Below are 17,380 nucleotides of genomic sequence, written 5' to 3'. Positions count from 1 at the left end.
AGGCCAAACTGCCTTTCTAGTCTTGTCTCCCACATACACCCTCGTCATATTCTCTCATGACTGTGTATCTTTGCCCTTGAGTTTTGCTCTGCCTGGTGCATCTTTGGTGAATTCTGTCTTCAGTGTCTGAAACCTCTCTTCTGTGAATCTTCAACTCAATCAGGTCAAGTGACCACTCCTTTCTTGGGACCTCCACACCTGAATTCACTGTATGGGTCCATAATCCCCTCTGTTAGACCCTTACAACCAGATGTATTCCAGAAATTAGAAAGTTCAGAATTTAGAAAAGTTATGCAGGGCATTTACTACAGATTATGTAACAACTCCCAAGGGCCATGTATAGCCTACTATCAATTCAGGTCAGGTATTAGTGCTAAATGAGCCTCATACAAAAATCTTTCATTTTTCAAAGGTTTTTGAAATTTGGGAACTCTTATACATCTTGCCAACTAGATGTGACCTTCTCAAGGTCAAGTGATATCTTTTTATTTTTTAAAATCCAATGCCTGGTATTATGTTTGGCTTATTAGTAGCAAGAACATCCTTGCTAAATAAATATCTTATTAAGCCTACACTAGCTTCATCTTGCTTTCAGTGTTTATAGACAAATGTTAATAAGCTAGTAAGTACTAGCTTAAGAGTAAGTACTATAATAAGATATCAAATAATGCTTCACATTATGGACTGTCATGTGGAAAGTCTATTTTAGAACATCACAGAAGGACTGAAAAGATGCAGTGCAGGCTAGTGTATCAGAGCCTGGGCTCTGGAATCAAACAGGCTGGGGTGTGTACTCTAGTCCTGTAAGCCACAGAATAAGAGGCAAGTCACTTGACTTCTTGAAGCCTTAGTTTCCTAGATAAATGATATTACATGAGCATCTACATGACAGGACCACTGGAAAGGTAAACAAGAACACTTACATGAAGCACCTAGCATGTGTTAAGTGGTTAAAAAACCAGTTAACTCATGACTCTAACATGATTGTAACAATACTTATAACATTTCAAATCAAAATAGCTACATGAAGGATCATGTATAGAAGGCTAAACGTGTTGGTTTTACAAGCTTATTAAAGCAGAGACCTACTCTTTCTCAGCATATAGTGCGGTTACTTTCTTGATGTCTCATCTTGGCCCAGGTAGACATATTTAAAATATATTAGAGTTGACGAGGCCAGTGAAACAAAGGCTCTTGCTACAACTACATGGAAAATGATTCTGTTCCAGAAAAAAAGGGTGGCAGATATCATCGGAGTGTGAAGCTCCCTGTGGTGATTGCTAATAGTCCTTCAAACCTGGAAGCTAATTCTGAACAAAAATTGGTTCCTTTGGATATTAAACATTCATGATAAAGGGAATAAGGGAAAAGCTTAAAACTGTCTCAGATTTGCTTTGTTATCCTGGAAATAGGATTGATATACTGCGTTTAGAGATTTCTTCCCTCATTAGAAAATAACCAGAAGTTTCTCTCAAGTCAATCTTTTTTCCTTAAATGTTATTTCCCTTAGTTGTTAATAAAAAGAATAATAAAAGGAAATCATTTGTCTTTCTATGTGCTACATGGCTCAAGGCACAATGTGTGCAGACAGACTTTAAAATTGGAATAAAAACCAGACACAACCCCAGGACAGAAAAGATTTGATGGATCAAAAATATGCCTGTTCAAAGTCTCTGAGAAAAATGGTGCATTAATTGGGAAGGAAACTTTCCATTCGAGTAGCCCAACCATTGTGTAGGTGGTTGGCAAATTCAGCCACTATCAAATACCAAAATTAGGCTTCCTTGGCAATGAATGCCAAATTCTCAGTGTTTACAACCAAACCAACTTATTTTTTAAACTATGTTTTAGGTCTCAGCCCTTTTATATGCATCCTCACAATGCTTTGCGGTAAACCCTAAATGGAGATGTGCAAAGAGATGTTCAGAGAGGTTAATTAAATAACTGGCCTGTGTGAGACCACACAGCCTTGCATGTGGCTGGCTGGTCCCTGGAGTATCAGATGGATGACATCCTATGGTCCCAAACCTGCTCGTTATGTTTCTTCCATAACACTTAACATGATATTCTGAACGATCTGACTTCCACAAGACTATTGCTCTCTGTGGAGAAGGCAATGGCACCCCATTCCAGTACTTTTGCCTGGAAAATCCCATGGGCGGAGGAGCCTAGTAGGCTGCAGTCCATGGGGTCGCAAAGAGTCGGACACGACTGAGTGACTTCACTTTCACTTTTCACTTTCATGCATTGGAGAAGGAAATGGCAACCCACTCCAGTGCTCTTGCCTGGAGAATCCCAGGGACGGGGGAGCCTGGTGGGCTGCCATCTACGGGGTCGCACAGAGTCAGACATGACTGAAGTGACTTAGCAGCAGCAGCAGCATGGCTCTCTGAGAAGAGAGGCCTTGACTTTTTCCTCTTGTACACAGTGCAGGGTTGGTATATGGTAGTCAGTCAAATCAAAAAGTATCTATTGAATTGAACAGCTGTCCTAAATTCAGTCACATTTTGCAGAATTTCTTGGAGTGTTATCATGTAGCTAGTAGATATTACCTTCCTGTGAGCCAAATGCAAATTTCAGATGATAACTAAGACTCCCGTTCAAAAAAACAATGCAGTGTTTCCACTTTTAGGCTGCCCAGCTGGCTCAGTAGTAAAGAATTTGCCCACAATGCAGGAGACCCAGGTTCAATCCCTGGGTTGAAAAGATCCCCTGGAGAAGGAAACGGCAATCCACTCTACTATTCTTGCCTAGAGAATTCCAGGGACAAAGCAGCCTGGCCGGCTAGAGTCCATGGGGTCATAAAGAGCTGGACATGACTGAGCAACCACACTTTCACTTTCATTTCCACTTTCACCAATTAAGGTTCATTATCTAATCTTGGTGATGGTTTAAACTAGATGTTTTAAATATGTCTTATCATTTGACTTCCTCTTTAGCCCTACAAGGTAGAGACACTACTTACAGCCTCATTTCATAATCAAGAACCCTGAGACTCAGAAAAGTGGCAATTTACCTAAAGGGGCATGTTTTAAACCCATTTCTGTCTAGATGATGATGATGATTTAGTCACTAAGTCGTCTCCAACTCTTGCAACTCCATGGACTGTAGCCCGCCGGGCTCCTCTGTCCATGGAATTCTCCAGGTAAGAATACTGGAGTGGCTTGCCATTTCCTTCTTCGGGAGATCTTCCCAACCCGGGAATCAAACCCAGGTCTCTTGCATCACAGGCAGCTTGTTTATTGACTGAGCTATAAGGGAAGCCCATTTCTGTGTAGGGCTAAAACTAAAGCTCTTGAGATAGAAAAGAAAGCTTGTAATGTGAATTAGAGTTAATAGTAAGAACATATTGCAAATATTTTAAGTTGCTATTTTAGAGAAAAACTCGTTTTAAACTAAACGAAGGAAAGGAACTGATAAGAACTGAGCCCTGTGAACTGGTGCCAGGGTACACGCAAATGAAGGAGGACAGTTACATAAATAAGAGTTCCCAGCTCATCATGAGATAAGTGGTGAAATTAAAACAAAACAAAACAAAACAAAAAAAAAACATCATGCCTGACAAAGAGTAGGGGGAAGAGGAAACCTATATAAGAATTGTGAAAGTGAGAGAGGATGAAAAATGTGAAATGGAAAAACCGCAACTTTGTTGGGAATTTTATTTTAACTCTAATGGAAGACCTGCAGCTTGAGAAAGTCTATAAATACATTCAATATCATGAGTGATCATAACCAAGCAATCTGGGCAATGTTATAAAACAAAGGCTTCAGAGAATGTGTGTATTAGAAAGAGATGTGAACTTGGGTCTTGGGATATCACTCTCAAGTGCTAATTCTCCCCCTCTTTCTTCTAGAGTAGGCAATGAGGTTCTGAAGGGTAGGGAAGGTTTACCTTAAAGGGTGAACATGTATCCTTCAGTAAATGAGCAATATGCAGCACTGGATGGTGGGAATGGTTTCAGAATGTTGACCATTATACTCTGAAGCTTTTGATTTCCAATTACTATTTGATATTAAAACAGCTCTGTTACATTTCAGCCAGTCCAAATTCCCACTGCGGCTGATAAATACTTTCCAACTACCATTCTAATGAAACATCACTACTATTATTTTAGAAAGCATATTAAGTTGAAATTTAATTTAAATAGAGAGTGAGCTGCTTTCCTTTAAAGAATCACACTGTTTCCTGTGTTAAGCAAATAATAATTAACAGAAGTACATACAGTTATAATTAGCAGGGAATTTAATTAAACAAATATGCCAACATAACCAGATGCATGACAAAGTAATTGTAATAAGCCTTGCCAATGTATTCCTTCCCACTTCATAGTCCTTACATAGTAATTATAAAGCTTTTTTAAAAAATAAGCACAGAAAATCTAAATATGAGCCTCCTAGAAGCCATATTCAAGCAAAAGAATACAAAGAAAAGAAATCTTTCCGAAGGGGGAACATAGGAAAATGCAAACAATTATTTCACTCAGAATTCCCAATAAAAGTTCCATTGATTTTAGTTCTTTAGCTCCGCCTGAACTTCACCAGAGTTCATCCTTACTTCAATTTTTTTGGGGTAGTATCCCTCAGCTGGCAGAGAGAGAATTACATCTATTTTTAAGAGCTTGATTTTACATAATCGCCTTCAGTAAGTCCTCTGTCCTTCAAAAACGAAGCGAGTCACCCAGAAATCATATGTCACTTTGAGGCCCAAAAGGATCTCAAAAGAGAAAAGGGAAATAAATTACAAAAGATAGAGAAATTATGACTCAGGGTTTATAAAGCATACATGCTTACTTAAACACAGAACAAAGAAAAATGATGGCTTAACCTGACATTTTCTTTATAGAAAAGATGATAATACAGGGGAAGATGACTAATGCAGAAAAGAGAAAACGCTCCACAAAGACCTTAAAATACACTCTGTTTTTGTCTTATACTTACAAAAACTTGATGCTTTTAGTGATTAAGAAACAAATGATCTGCCCATGGTAAAAGAACACATCTAGAGAGACACACACAACTTCTAACGCCCTAGTCTACCCTTGTTAAAAGTGTTCCGTTAATCTTGGGTTTTCAAAATGAGAACAGGCCATTTTAAAACCCTAGCTACTTTGCATACAAAAAGATCCAACTATTTAGCTTTTAAAGTTCTACCTAGCACAGGTTAGAGGTAAACCAGTGATAAACTCAATCAAAAGGGAGGTGGTCATGACTCTGTCGGAGATCTCTTCCATTTAAATATTAAGTCCTGAAATCAACTAGGGAAAAACAGCCATCCTAATTCGATAATGAAAATGTAAACTCTCCCACAGCAACGGGATATCCTCATTTTATAGAGACAACAACAAAACCAAAAACCCGGAACAAACATACAACCCCCCCCCAAAACTTATGTTCATAGTGTAACATAAAAATAGCAGCCTGTAGCCTAACAAGTCCCACCTACCTTGATATAAGAATTCACAGGTTATATAAAGTTTTCACACATTTCACCTTCTCTGATGGTCACAACAATTCCAATTACCTACTGATTAGTATCTATGTTTAATAATGCAGCATTTGAGAATGGCCAAGTTACATATTCTGCCCAAGGTCACCTACCTAGCAAATGGCACACCTGGGAGCAAAACGAGATCGTTGAGTTTGAATTTCTTGTCTTTCCCACCACTTTTCAGATGTCACACAAAGAAAAAAGATCTGTAGATATGTATAATAGATCTCAACTTCAGATTAGCAAAAGCTTGATCAGTATCAAGCAACTCCCAACTGGGTGGGAAGAGCAGCGAACTTCTCTATCTCTCAGGCAGTCTGGGGTCTGCCTTAGCTCTGTCGTCCCCACTTGTGATGGACATTCACAGTTCATCCATCATTTTCACTCTTTTGTAAAAAGGGTTCTAAAGTCTCTTTCCAGTTCTAAGTTCTATGAAGTTCTAAGTTCCAAGTTCCAGTTCTAAGTTCTATGAAGACACTGGCAACTGGCCAATACTACTGTCAGCCTCTTTTCCTCGTAACTCTGGCAATATTACATTTCATCAAGAAAGGCTCTGAGCCAATCTTTCAAAGTAGGCTCTAAAGCACCCTTAAACTCTCACATACATTACAAAATACAAGGCTCTTTATGAGTTTCCCAAGTCTGTTTCAGATACTTTATAAGATGTAGCATTATCCATGCTAATTAAATCATTTCATCTGTGGGGCTCTATGCAGTTGTTGGGATTTTTTCAAAAATGCTCCTTAGGGTATCTTCTACTTGCATTGTTTTGTTTAAAATTTCACTGGTAAATATCAACAGAAAATGTTAATCTTCTTTTAAGACTTCTTAATTAGGGAGGGTTGAGGCTCCAGTAGATATACTGCTGCTGGTACTGCTGCTGCTGCTGCCAAGTCGCTTCAGTTGTGTCCGACTCTGTGCGACCCCATAGACAGCAGCCCACCAGGCTCCCCCTTCCCTGGGATTCTCCAGGCAAGAACACTGGAGCGGGTTGCCATTTCCTTCTCCAACGCATGAAAGTGAAAAGTGATGAAGTTGCTCAGTCGTGTCCAACTCTTAGTGACCCCATTGACTGCAGCCCACCAGGCTCCTCTGTCCATGGGATTTTCCAGGCAAGAGTACTGGAGTGGGGTGCCATTGCCTTTCTGTAGATATACTATTAATACTAAATCTCAAGTTACCAGTTTGTTTGCTCTCTCCCTGACTGTGGATAGGCAGATACATGCATATTTTGCTGCAGATTTTGTAAATTTTGTCAATTTGCTGTTTTTTTTTCTCATCAAATTGTAAAGCATGATAATCAAAGAATGATAACAGAAAATCCAAAAGATGAGATGGTGCTATTTATTCTGTTATCATTTCCCCATATAGAATATTTCTCAGAATAAGGAGATCATTTCCTAGGCCTCGGAAATATTTTTGTCACCCAGAACTTTCTGTCATCCAGAAAAAAAAGACTTCCTTTAAGTCAGCTTGATAAAACATTAGACCCGTTGTTTGAGCTTTTAAAGAAACATAGTTATATATCAAGTGGAGATGAGAAAGACAGTGAAAGTGTTAGTTGCTAAGTCATGTCTGACTTTTCGCAACCCCATGCTCTTCTGTCCATGGGATTTCCCAGGCAAGAATACTGGAGTGGGTAGCCATTTCCTTCTCCAGGGGATCTTCCTGACTCAGCAATACAACCCGGGTCTCCTGCATTGCAGGCAGATTCTTTACTGTCTGAACCACCAGGGTAGAGATGAGAAAGGAATAAAAACCAGTAGACCTAGGTCCTGCCTTTGCTACCAATGTCTTTCCTAAATGAGGCCTAGAATAGTGCAAGAAGGGCAGAAGGGCAGAAGGGAAGTCCCTGAAATCGGAAAGAAAAACTGCAGATGTGGAGTGAGGTCAGAAAGAGAGGCACCAGTATCAGAGACTTGCCCTGGGAGACGCTGGAGTCTAAGATCAAAGGGGAACAGGTTGTCAGGGACTGTACAGCACTCTCTGCTCTCTTTCCCTGCACGCTCTAAGAACTGATATCCTATTCAATTAAGATGGTATATTTCCTTCCATATCCCATGACTAAAATAATATTTTGAAAGCATTTCTGTGTTAAATAGGAGTAGTTATACATATTCAAATACAGTCACTGTACAAAGGTACTACACCAAAATGCTACTCTCTTCACTAAAAAGGAACAGGGCCTTCTAAATACCTCCACTGTACAAATTTGCTTTCACTTAATGCCATGTGCTGTATCCAGAGGCTCTCCAAAGAGCCTCACTCCATGGAACTGAGCATCACAATCGGGTGTATAAAAACAGAGATTCCTCCCAGTGATCTTTCCTGTAAGGGATTTGACTTGTCCTGACATATTCATCTTTGGTCAGACTCGTGCTGACTTGGAGAGGCAGTGATTCATTCTAACCTGTACCCTGCTTCTTCTTCTGTATCATAATCCTCATGAAAAGAAAGAGGCTGCTTCCAGACCAAGCTGGAAAACAGAAGAAGCCTACCACTACCTACCTTCCCACTTTACCTTCCTTCTACTGTGCTCCTTCCTAAACCCTGACCCCTATGCCCTGCCTCTACTCCTCTGAATGTTCAGGGGCTGAGGCCCCTTCTCTTCACTCCTCTGTCTCATCATCCATCAGAACTCCAACTCCCCAAGGCTCTTCCCTTGCTTGTGGTCATGGTGAAAAGGGGACAATGACTCAGTGATCTAGACTGTAAGTATCTGATGAGAACTTTATGTGTAGGATTACACAGTGCAGGTAAAGACAGAGAGGAGTGGCGCTGGAGTCACGTTACCAATGGCTTTGACACTGACTAGTTGTGTGTGTGACCATGAGGAAAAATGTTATGTAATTCCATTAAGCTTACCTTTTTTCATTTGCAAAGTGAGAAAGCTCATAGAAGTGTTATATTTAAATGAGATAATACATGTAAAACCACTGTAGATCTGTACATGGGACACAGTAAATATCCAGGGAAGCTTAGATACTATGTTATTACATCATTAATGCTATCATCATCATCATCTCTTCATCATTTACTGGACTCTCCCAGAGAGCCATTAGAAGACTGCTTAGAGAAACAATATATTAATCTAGTATTCTAGGAAAAAAAATTCTATTGTCATATAAATTTGTGAAGTGTTGATATAACAAAAGTAAATGGAATTTTTTTCTTACTATGGGATGTTTTAGAATCTTTTTTGTCCTAAGAAGTAATGAACTGCCTAGAATGGGATTAATAATAGTATTTTCCATTCTTATTTGCTGATGGAATTCTTTACATGCTCAGCACATCTTTCAACATCTTGCAAAACAAGATAATTCTTCAGAATACAACTTAGGGTGAAGTGCCCTAACCTAGAATGTTTTAATGGCATCACTGCAGGCATGTTACAAGCTGGCAGGAGGGATTTATGGTATGAAGAACAATCCTTCAATGCCACACAATGTTATCATATTTAAAACCACCCACTCTATCAATATGCTATTGGCCCATTTCCTTATTTTTCCTCACCCTCCAGAAACACCTCAAAACTTTAACATTTATCCCTTAACTATCTGAAACTGCCAAGTGTACTTTAAGTCTTGGTTTTCCTCAATGAAAGACATGATCTTTCTACTTCACAATCTGAAGACTGAAAAGGAACAATGTGTTACATTAAAAATACTACATACATTAGGCCACCAAACCACAAAAATTAATAAAGAATCCTTTGGGTATCTGGGAAGAAAAATTAATCCTACTTTATACATACACACCACACTTTTCAGTGTATAACTATATAACATTGAATTTTATATCATGTGCTGTGTTTCTTTACAAAATGCGTATTGGTTTGGTCAAAAAGTTTGTTTGGGTTTTTCTGTAACATCTTATGGAAAAAGCCAAGCAAATGATCTGGCCAACCCCAGACATACAGAAAATAAGGGTGAGAAGGAAAGCACATGTGTTCATCCCCAATGCTCTCACTGTCTATATAACCTGTTTCACTACAGAAGCTCTCAGCCCAAGTGTACCTGGTGGTCTGCCTCCCTACACAGTGGACCATGCCCCTCAGGTACAGATCCTGGCCTTTTCATCTTTGTACCCGCTAGAGCCTAGCGTGGCATATTCAATAACTATTCGTTCTACTCAATGGGTAAATGATGCACTGATGCACTCATTTTATGCTAACTTCATGATGTTCCGCTTTGGTTAAAATTATAAGCAATACTATTTAAGATGTTTCCTAAACAGCCCACTAATTCAGAATTTGTCTGACTGAACAGAAAATAAAAGCAACCATAAAAGCAATCCTTCATCAACCTCTTTGAATAAGACAGCAGGCTCTGGAGCCAGAGAGCCTGAGTTCTAATCCCTGCTTTACCACTTACCTTTACAAGTTATTTAAAATATGTAAGACTCAGACTCCTCAAGATGGGAGTAAAAACAGTACTATAGTGATTAGGGTTCTCCAGACAGACAGAAACAATAGGATGTGATGTGGATGGTGCTTAGGAATGTGAAAGTGAAGTCACTCAGTCGTGTCTGACTCTTTGTGACTCCACGGACCGAAACCTGCCAGGCTCCTCCATCCATGGGATATTCCAGGCAAGGGTACTGGAGTGGGGTGCCATTTTCTTCTCCAGGGCATCTCCCTGACCCAGGGATTGAACCTGGGTCTACTCACATTGTAGGCAGACACTTTACCGTCTAGCCACCAGAGAAGAGACATTCAAAAACAAACTGCTGTAAGTTCATTGAACAAATAATTATTTGTCTACAATCCAGACGCACAAATACCTGGTCTTTGCCAAGATCTGCAGTACTTCAAGAATGTTCATATAAAGGCCTTTTCCACACACTATGCAAGACATATCATTATAAGATTATTGTTCTTTTTAAACTACAATTTAATACATACTGGAAGAACATGGGAAAAAAAGCTGCCCTTAGAAGAATCCATCAAGTAGTTTTGACTCCAAAATCTCCTGGGAAAAGAGCTGTCTGATGACAGTCTTCTTTCCCATCTCAAACTACACATTTCCAAAACTGAAGCATCCTTATGACACGCCTTTAAACATCTGAATCACAAAGTGAACAGGGTCCACATCTTTTAAAAAATGAGACACTTCATATTCTTTTTCTAAAACAGCTTTCTTCTTCTATCGACTTTAGCACAGCAGAAAAATCCTGAGCAATTTAACTAGAGCCACAAAATGCAACTTATGTTCAATGGCTTATAGTCAACACTACATTACTTCTTCACTATAATCTCAGTTTAAAGTGAGAATCCACTCACTTCACACAGAAGGAGACGCTGTTAGAAGAAAGAGTGGCCTCGTTATTAAAGTCAAATGTCAGCATAACATATAGAAAACAAAATTGCAAATAACCAACTTCACAGATAGAGCTTCCAATAATGTACAAAGGAGCTAGGGGATATATTTAGTCCATCAGTACACGTTTTCTAAAAACAGCCAGACAACTGTGGTCTTGCCCACTGTCCCCTCTCATTCTAGAAGCCTGAACTCAGTATTTCCATGTATAGCTCCAAGAGTTACCATTTTTACTACAGTAATAACAAGTCTCCTAAATTATATAATTAGATCACATCCAAATATTTTAAACTCATTTTGGTCAACGTTTTTATGTAACTTTTCAAGTGTTTTATACATGTCTTCCAGATGTCTTCTCACTTTCTTTCTGGGTTATACAACATTAGAGAAAAATGAACCACATCATTTCTGCTACTTCTTGGATGTGAAATACTCTCTGAATTCTATGTCATTTCCACAGTTTCTTTTCTTTGCTTAGAGCAAAAAATTCTTGGTCCCTTGATCATAAAACATTTTATGTGTTTTTGTGCACAGTGGTATTTTTAAATGGAGAGAATCCAAAGCTTTTGCCATATTCTTAATGGAGTGTAGGACACAAGAGAATAAAGAACTATCAATGTTAGAGAAGTTTATTACATTAAAAGAGTCATAAACTGGTTATCATGTAAAAGGACTTAGAGATAATCTCAGAGACAAGCCTGATCAATGCCTTCATTCTACAGGTGGGATAGATCCAACAGGGCAGGAGTTGTTCCAATGTATCAGCGCTTGATGCAAATGTCTTTGAATTCACTCTGTGCCCAGGCTGTAAAGATCTGATAACATCTAAGTATGACCAAACTAAACAGCATATTAAAAAGCAGAGACATTACTTTGCCGACAAAGGTCCATCTAGTCAAAGCTATGGCTTTTCCAGTATATATGTTATATGGATGTGAGATATGTTAACATATGTTTTATGTTAAACAGGTTATATGGATGTGAGAGTTGGATTACAAAGAAAGCTGAATGCTGAAGAATTGATGCTTTTGAACTGTGGTATTGGAGAAGACTCTTGAGAGTCCCTTGGACTGCAAGGAGATCCAACCAGTCCATCCTAAAGGAAATCAGTCCTGAATATTCATTGGAAGGATTGATGTTGAAGCTGAAACTCCAGTACTTTGGCCACCTGATGTGAAGAACTGGCTCATTGGAAAAGATCCTGATGCTGGGAAAGATTGAAGGCAGGAGAAGGGGACAACAGAGGATGAGGTGGTTGGATGTCATCACTGACTCAACAACATGAGTTTGAGTAAACCCTGGGAGTTGGTGATGGACAGGGAGGTCTGGCATGCTGCAGTCCATGGGGTGGCAAAGAGTTGGACACGACTGAGAGACTGAACTGAACTGAAAGTATGCCTCTCCTTGAGCCTTTACAAGTTGGAGGATGTTTTCCTTCATTTTCCCATGGAAACCTCTTCATCCTCTTGAGACTTTTCCTATCCATCTTTGAACATTCTGCAACATCCTATAACTCACTGTGTATTTCTTGTAAGACAGGAAATATCTTAAGGTCTTTTCAAGTTATTCCTTGCATGTTCCTATGCATACCTTAGCATAATAGGTGGGATAATGGGAGTTCAGAACAGTTATATCAATTTCAAAGGTGTTTCAAAGGAGGCTGCCCAAGCGCTGAAACATCCTTAACCTCCTCTGTAAACTTTAACACAGGTACTTAGAGAAAACAAGCAGAAAGTATCATCAAGATGGTGATTAGAGGTGACTTATTTTCTGTAATGGGATCATACTGTTTTTATGATGAAAATGATAATTATGAAAATTACACAAAAATATGGAAAACAGAATATATAAGAAAAAAGCAGAATACAAATTAGTGTCTGTAGTCTTGTATAAATATATATGTGCATAAGGAAAATAACTGGAGGGTACAGAATTTTAAAAAGGTTGTTCTGTTGGAAGGGAGTGATAATTTTTTTCTTCATCCACATCTGTCATCAGTATCATACTGTTTTTCCAATGATTTCATTGGGAAGGGAGCCGGAGACTCAGGTAAAACAAGCTAGGTCTTGAAGGAAGACAAGGTATCAGAGAAGAAGGGAGGGTGAGGTATTAGAGAAGAAGGGAAGACAAGGCATCAGGAGCCAACATTCCACCTCGAGTCAAGACACAAAGGAATTAAAAACGGGAATCACTAGGGAACGAGTATAAGAAGTTCAGAGTGTGTGAACACCTAGTTATCAGGACAACAGAGAGACATGGATTGTGCCTATTTGCCCAAGGGCCTACACGACAGTAGGCATCCACAAATACAATTTCATGCCGCTCTTATTACACTATAGCTCCTCTGAAAGACTGTAGTAAGTTGGCCAAAAAATCTGTTCGGGGTTTTCCATAAGATGGTATGGAAAACCCTAAAGGAACTTTTTGGCCAATCCAATAAATGAGATTTGGCCAATCCAAAATCACTGCAGATGGTGACTGCAGCCATGACATTAAAAGACGCTTGCTCCTTGGAAGAAGAGCTATGACAAACCTAGACAGCTTATTAAAAAGCAGAGACATTCCTTTGCTGACAAAGGTCCATCTAGTCAAAGCTATGGTTTTTCCAGTAGTCATATATGGATGTGAGAGTTGGACCATAAAGCAAGCTGAGCACCGAAGAATTGATGCTTTTGAACTGTGGTGTTGGAGAAGACTCTTGAGAGTCCCTTGGACTGCAATGAGATCAAACCAGTCCATCTTAAAGGAAATCAATCCTGAATATTCACTGCAAGGACTGATGCTGAAGCTCCAATACTTCAGCCACCTAATGCAAACAGCTGACTCATTAGAAGAGACCCTGATGTTGGGAAAGATTGAAGGCAGGAGGAGAAGGGGCCCCCAGAGGATGAGATAACTGGATGGTATCACCAACTAGATGGCTATGAGTTTGAGCAAGCTCTGGGAATTGGTGGAAGACAAGGGAAGCCTGGCGTGCTGCAGTCCATGGGATGGCAAGAGTCAGACATGACTGAGCGACTGAACAACAACAAAATAAATGAGAGGCTGATTTCTTCCTATGGCCTTCCAATCTTGTGTGAAGAACTTAAAAAAAATTATTTATTTTAATTGGAGGCCAATTATTTTACAATATTGTAGTGGTTTTTGCCATACATTATTGACATGAATCAGCCATGGGTACACGTGTCCCCCATCCTGAAACCCCCTCCCACCTCTTTCTCCATCCCATCCCTCAAGGCTGTCTCAGTGCATAGGCTTTCAGTGCCCTGTTTCATGCATTGAACTTGGACTGGTCATCTGTTTCACATATGGTAATATATATGTTTCAATACTATTCTCTCAAATCATCCCACCCTTGCCTTCTCCCACAGAGTCCAAAAGTCTATTCTTTATATCTGTGTCTCTTTTGCTGTCTTGCATATATCGTCATCGTTACCATCTTTCTAAATTCCATATATATGCGTTATTATACTGTATTGGTGTCTTTCTGACTTATTTCACTTTGTATAATGGCTCCAGTTTCATCCACCTCAGTAGAACTGATTCAAATGCATTCTTTTCAATAGCTGAGTAATATTCTATTGTGTATATATACACCAAGCTTTCTTATCCATTCATCTGCTGATGGACACTAGGTTGCTTCCATGTCTTGGCTATTATAAACAGTGCTGTGATGAACACTGGGGTACACATGTCTCGTTTGTATGCCCAGCAGTGGGATTGCTGGGTCTTATGGCAGTTCTATTTCCAGTTTTTTAAGGAATCTCCAGACTGTTCTCCATAGTGGCTGTACTAGTTTGCATTCCCACCAACAGTGTAAGGGAGTTCCCTTTTCTCCACACCTTCTCCAGCATTTACTGTTTGTAGACTTTTGGATAGCAGCCATTCTGACTGGTGTGAAGTGGTACCTCATTGTGGTTTTGATTTGCATTTCTCTAATAATGAGTGATGTTAAGTATCTTTTCAAGTGTTTGTTAGCCATCTGTATGTCTTCTTTGGAGAAATGTCTGTTTAGGTCTATGGCCTATTTTTTGATTGGGCTGTTTATTTTTCTGGTATTGAGTTGCATGAGCTGTTTGTATATTTGTGAGATTAATTCTTTGTCAGTCGCTTTGTTTGCTATTATTTTCTCCCATTCTGAAGGCAGTCTTTTCACCTTGTTTGTAGTTTCTTTTGTTGTGCAAAAGCTTTTAAGTTGTGTGAAGAACTTTATACAGCATCAAGCAGGTCTTTTAGAAGGTAAACTGTTGAATTGAGGACTTGTTAGCACCTATTTTCTAGTAGTTTTTACTTAGATTTTCAGCATCTGTATTACATTTTCTTTTATCTTTTCCATTGCATTTTAAATAAACCATGTTGACAGAGGAAGGCACATGAGAGAAATGGAAGCTCAGCCTTTTTTGCCAAGGTATTCTCTTTCCAGAGGAAAAAAGGTCTTTATCAGCAAATATTTACTCATCATCAACTGCAGTACTGTGTTTCCAGACCTATAGAAAAATGTGTACCATTCTTCCTTGGTATGGAGGAGGAACTGGCAAACCACTCCAGTATCCTTGCCTGGGGAATTCCACGAACAGAGGAGCCTGATGGGCTATAGTCCATGGGGTCACAAAGAGTCGGACACGACTGAGTGACTAACACATGTACACTTCCTTGGTAAGAGCAAGAACATTTATGTTGGGAAAAGGCATCAATTCTGTTTTTTTCAGCAGCTTTAGATCTGACTCTTATAAATACTTTGTAGCTCCTAGATTTAAAGTAAAATCACGTATTTTTAAATGTCACATGCAACAGAGTACCTCATATAATCAATTGGTACTATACATTTACAATGCCTAAACACTTACCACAGTAAAGAACTACAATAGTTTCAGTAGCAGTATCTTCAGTTGAGTGCCCTCTTCCTCTGACCGTTCTTAAGTGCGATGTTCCCTAAGGTGTCACCCACTTTTCTTCTTACATAACAAACTCCCTAGTCCATTCTGACTACTGCCATGGCTTTGACTATTAACATCACACAAACAGCACTAGTTCTCTTACATGTAACCTCCTATCTCTTCCCTTTTGAACTCCTGAGAGGTGTTCAAAACTAACACACACCTTCTGGATATTTCATCAGGACTAAATGCCACAAGCTCAAACCTAAACTTAACAACTTTCTCCAGAAACCCGCTCCTGTTCTCAAAGTCTATTTCAGTCTCAGGAGGGCACCACTATATCCCCAGCTGCCCAAGGGAGAACTGGCATCCTGGCCTCCTCCCTTTGACCTCCAACAGCCTGTCCAAAATCTGTCAATTCTTCTACCAAGATCTCCTCACTCTAGCTTTTACTGAAACAATTTTATTGTAAGATCCCATCATTTCTCAAGCAACCTGCTATAATATGCTGTTCTCATTCCTTCAGTCTTGCCTGCTTCAAAATATCCTTGATGCTACCGACACGTGACTGTGGGCCTTAAAGATGGGAGGGTTACCTGAGTTAGAACTGGTGGACAGCGTGAGTATTAGCTGGTACTGGGTTGGCCACAAAGTTTATTCCTATGGAAAAAAGCTGAATGAACTTTTTGGCCAACCCAATACATTATAATAACTCACCTCTTTCTCAATTTTCTCCACCTTATCCTTTAAGTTTAAATGTGATGAAAGCATTCCTCTGCTTTGAACTCCTTCAATACTCCCCAACTCCTAAAGGCTAAAGTCACCACCCCGAAACACAGCAGAGACACTTAGGTTCTAGGCTGAGCCCACCTCTCTAGCGGCATGTCCACTGCACCTGCACATACTCCCAGCTCTCCAGGTCACGTGAGCAACTTGTAGCTGAACCAACGTGTAAGCACATCTTTCCAAATTTATGCGATTCACATATTGAATTCTCAAGCTAGAATGTGCTTCTTTTCTTGTTCACATGGAGAAATTCTTGTCATCCTTTAACAGAAGTAGTTGAGAAGCTCTGAATGTTTGTGTCCTCCCAACATTAGTGTTGGAGAAGGAAATGGCAACCCACTCCAGTATTCTAGCCTGGAAAATCCCATGGACAGGGAAGTCTGGCAGGCTACAGTCCATGGGGTTGCAGAGAGTCAGATATGACTTAACGACTAAACAACAAACAACATTCGTGTGTTGGAATATCAACCCCCAAAGGTGATATATGTATGAGCATCTGGGGCCTTTGGGAGGTGATTAGGTCCTGAGAGCAGAGCCCTCATGAACAGGATTACACTGTTATAGAAGAGGTCCTACAGAGCTCCCTAGTCCTTCCATCATGCAAGGACAGAATGAGAAGTCTGCAACCTGGAAGAAAGTGAAAGTCACTCAGTCGTGTCCAACTCTTTGCAACCCTGTGAACTGTAGTCCATGGAACTCTCCAGGCCAGAATACTGGAGAGGGCAGCTTTTCCCTTTTCTAGGGTATCTCCCCAGTCCAGGGATCAAACCCAGGTCTCCCATATAGGAGGCAGATTCTTTACCAGCTGAGCCACAAGGGGAGACCAAGACTATGGGGGTGGGTAGCCTATACTTTCTCCAGCAGATCTTCCTGACCCAAGAATCGAACCAGGGTCTCTTGCATTGCAGGTG

At 39.8% G+C, this 17,380-nt stretch overlaps 1 protein-coding gene and 1 long non-coding RNA gene across 2 annotated transcripts in view; both read right to left on the bottom strand.

Annotated features, from left to right (window-relative positions):
* The window catches only part of EXOC4 (exocyst complex component 4), an 824,501-nt gene that overhangs the window by 323,409 nt on the left and 483,712 nt on the right, over positions 1 to 17,380 (bottom strand). The gene's annotated exons all lie outside the window — the stretch shown is intronic.
* On the bottom strand, positions 15,112 to 16,787 carry LOC120878216. The gene is made up of 2 exons (XR_005724489.1): positions 16,521 to 16,787; positions 15,112 to 16,461 (listed from the first exon to the last, which is right to left on the bottom strand). It is a non-coding gene; the product is annotated as an uncharacterized LOC120878216 (long non-coding RNA).

This window comes from Oryx dammah, unplaced genomic scaffold (genome assembly GCF_014754425.2).
Source record: "Oryx dammah isolate SB20612 unplaced genomic scaffold, SCBI_Odam_1.1 HiC_scaffold_18, whole genome shotgun sequence".
Taxonomy (NCBI): domain Eukaryota; kingdom Metazoa; phylum Chordata; class Mammalia; order Artiodactyla; family Bovidae; genus Oryx; species Oryx dammah.
The sequence above is the reverse complement of the archived record's forward strand: the minus strand, read 5'-3'. Positions and strand labels throughout refer to the sequence as shown.